The sequence below is a fragment of the Falco biarmicus genome, chromosome 4 (assembly GCF_023638135.1).
Source record: "Falco biarmicus isolate bFalBia1 chromosome 4, bFalBia1.pri, whole genome shotgun sequence".
Lineage (NCBI taxonomy): Eukaryota > Metazoa > Chordata > Aves > Falconiformes > Falconidae > Falco > Falco biarmicus.
In genome coordinates, this window is record NC_079291.1 from 90,382,429 (window position 1) to 90,386,227 (window position 3,799).

At 42.9% G+C, this 3,799-nt stretch overlaps 1 long non-coding RNA gene across 1 annotated transcript; it reads right to left on the reverse strand.

Annotated features, from left to right (window-relative positions):
* Positions 1-245: 245 nt before the first annotated feature.
* Positions 246-3,503, reverse strand: LOC130148487 (uncharacterized). Its single transcript, XR_008821565.1, has 3 exons — positions 3,369-3,503; positions 1,692-1,782; positions 246-1,072 (listed from the first exon to the last, which is right to left on the reverse strand). It is a non-coding gene; the product is annotated as an uncharacterized LOC130148487 (long non-coding RNA).
* Between the last annotated feature and the right edge of the window lie 296 nt (positions 3,504-3,799).

Below are 3,799 nucleotides of genomic sequence, written 5' to 3' on the forward strand. Positions count from 1 at the left end.
AATGCAAGAAAAATCTTATTTTTCTGCACAAGGTCCCCAGAACTCAAAAGTAACATCTACTTAGGAAGTTACGTCCTCTTCCCCAGGTTATTAGTATTCGCATTTGAATAAGAATTCAAAATCAAGTAAAAGCTTCAAGGTCAACAATCTTTTTATAGAAGCAAAAGCCCATGAGAGAAATTTAAGCAATTATTCTTTGCCAAAGGAGCAGTCAGTTCAAATAAATGTATCAAAGCCTCCAAATTATCAGCAATAAAATCTTATGTCTTTTAATAACAACAGTGATGACAATAATTACTAGGACAAAGACTTAAAGCTCAGCATTTCTACAGCGCCTGATTTAAAAAGTACAGGTTACTTATTTGTGCCTTTCCAGACTAAAAATGCATTTGTCTGGGTTTGTTTATTTTCTAAGACTAGACTTCTGGAAGACAAGGAATGGCTTCTAGAAATTATCACACAAAGTTCCTGAAGGAAGAGATGCTGACGAAGGCACAATTCTAATAGGCAGAAATTTTACGGATGTCAATCTGTATTTACAAAGAAAATGGAAAAAGGAAGAGCAGAGGAGCAGCAAACTTGTGGGAAACCAAGTCAGAATTTAGAAACCAGCTTTGTTTTCAAATCAACAACCATCCAAGTGGATTTCTCATGTGGAAATTGTTCAAATCCTCTCTTAGAGGCAAAGGCAGGGAAGCCTATTTACATGTGAGTAATACCAATAAATATCTCTTGCATCAAAGGAAATTCAGCACTACAGCCCTTTTGTGGCTCTGCATGCACAAGCAGAATTCCTTCGGGGTAACAGAGGAGGAACCGTGGCTTCAAACGCAGCTCGGTTCTCCCGGCTGTGAGCGTTCCTGGAGAACAGGACGTCTCCCGCGGTAATTTCAGCATCTGAGAGATCAGCGCAGAGGAGAAAAGCACAATCCCGCCTGCCCGTGGCACCCGCACGCCCCACGGTGCCTGGTGGGCTGGGGTACCTCGGCATAGCTGGTTTAGAGCCACGCAGCCCGTTAAGGCAGCACCGATCCAATGCAGCATCTCCCACACAGCTGGACCCGACCGCAGCCTGGGGGAACAAGCAGAGCCCTGACTCGCTATCCCAGCTGTGCGGTGCAGGAGCTGCGAGCAGCAGGCACGAGGCTGCGGGGGCCCAGCGCTCTGTCCTTGCACAGAGCATCCGCCAACACCCGAACCCCACTGTGCACTTTTATTCCCCGTAAGGACAAGAAGCCTTTGAGACATGGTCTGAGGTAGCCAGTCCATGCTTTGATGGCAGCAGGCACTGCACAAGCCTGCAACAGTCCCAGAATCGTGCCCAGGAAGCTTTTTTTCTCTGTTTTAATCTCAGCCACTGTTTAAATGAACCTCACTCCACAAACGTGGAGTTGGAAAGGCTGTCCATTTTTTGGTTTGTAAGCGTGAGAAATAAAACACATTACAAGCTGCAGAAATTACCTCTTACAAGTACAGATCAAAGGCAGAACATTACGTTAGACCAATCCTGAAAAGTCAGCTTTTTGAAAAATCTGGACAACACTATGCCCTCCGCATTAACCTGTAACCCGCCAAAGCATCTGGCACAAACCAGTGTCGTGTGACCCATTACTGTTGCTCAAGCAGATAATGCCATCGACCTTTTGCAGCCAAATGATGAATTACCCAACTGTTATCTTCACTTGCCTTACCCACAGAAGAGGCACACTGGGGAAGCGTGTGTTCAGCTTTCCTCCAGCTGTACGGGGAAAGGGAAGACGTAGGCAGCTCTTACATAAGGTCCTAAAATATAGAACAAAATCGCCTTGAATCAATGAAGTCATCCCATTCACTTCAGTAGGTTCTAAATGAGATCCCCACCCCCCCCCGCCACCCCTTGTAATTTAACATAGCAAAAGCAATGAATGATACTGCATTTGTCTGTGCACAGGGAGTCATGCTGAAGCTCCTAGCAGCCAGCTCTAACACCATTTAATTATTATGAATTCCAAATTGTCAGCTTCACCCATTTTTAAGCGCACCAAATAAAGCAAAATGCAACTGCACGTGCACCCAGTCCTCCCTACCCCTCCTCAGTTTCACAACACATGATGTATATTGACACAGAAAACAAAAATATGAGGGTCTATAAGAAAAGCAGGAGAAAGTCCCTGTGATTAGCAGGAAACCTTACAGGAGTTTCGCCCTGCAGGCTAGTGTCGCTAACGTGTCACATCGCTGGGAGAAAAAGTCACTTCTCCACGTACACAAGGGCACTGCAATTTGCTGGCGAGGACCAGACCCTGCATACTGCCATTTCCCTACTCCATAAAGTACAGCAATTACTTGCTTATACGATCATTTGTTTTCCACAGAACAAAAAGTTCAAGATGTGCTCTCTGGCATTTCAGCTGAACTTGCAGACTCCTGTCCTCCTAAGGAATTCATAGCAACACAGACACCTCACTCACGCCAACAGAGATATTCATTTCTATGAATAATATTCACATCATAACAATTTGCAGGACAAGACCTAACCCAGCCAATTTTTCAAAATATGAAGACTGGAAAATGGAGCATGGCTCTACCGGAGATGTCAGTTCTCTTGTCTAAAGCAGGACTGCATTCAAATGGTACTGATGTGGGGTGCAATCCTATTTTATGATTTACCAAAGTAAAGGTTTACTTTTGCCCAGCAAAGCTGTAATCACTGTATAACCTGCAATGCCCATAGAGACAAACTTCTCCAACAAATTCTGTATAAATATTTGATACAATTTTTATATAAATCCACAACATGTATCTGATTGCAGGAATGAACAAATCAGCACACTGTAGCACAGCTTGAGCATTTTCAAAGCCTCAGGCTGACACCTGTATGTATATATTCAGTATGATGGCTGGACAAGGGCAGTTATTTTTCCAGCTAAGGAACTTAATAATATTAAAATTCTGTATAGGTACCCAAACAAGGTGCTGGACAAAAAGAAGCTCCTAACATGCCATTCACCTTTCCTATTTCAAGGGGGGGGGGGGGGGGGGGGGGGGGGGGAAGGGGGCGGGAATATAATAATAAATTCAGTTCTGTGTTTATATTTTTGAAATACTTGTGAGATGTTTGCAGGCAATGGAGCCTGCAGGTCGCTCAGCATTTTTGCAGATGAGGCCGTGGTGTCATATGTGAAAGACTGAATGAGTCATACAACAACAGTACACATGCATAATTATTGTAAAGGGAGGAAATTAATCTGTCATTGGGGAATTAATGCAGCCAACAGACTTTCTTTCATGAGACCTATAAGCAATGTCCCTGTATTAAAACCTGTAGTTGCATTTGGCATTACCAAAATGCTTGCTATACCTAGTAGTTAGTCTAAACAGTAATTTACCTTTCACTCATGGCCGGTAAAATGCTGTTAGTTTTCTTTCGTCTCATGGCAGGGTTATTTCAGCAAAGAAACAGAAGCAGAGCAGGGATGCTCTCTTAACAGCTCGGTGACACAACGGTCCTTCTGGTGCGGGAGTTTTACTGAATTTCACAGCAGAGGCACGCAGCAACATGCATTCATGAAGGATAACATATACACAGGAAATTTAAAATAAAAAGTTAAATATTGTTATTACTAAAATGTAAAAAAAACCCAAACAAACAAAAATAAAACAGCAGAAACTGAGAAGAATGGCTATGAATTTCTGTAACAGTAAAAAAAGGATTTTATAGCCAGTTTTCCTCAAGCTCAAAACGTTTTACATAGGGCTATTACCCACAGAGCCGCACCAGACTTCTCCGTAGGAAAACAAAATCCAGTACAATTTCTTT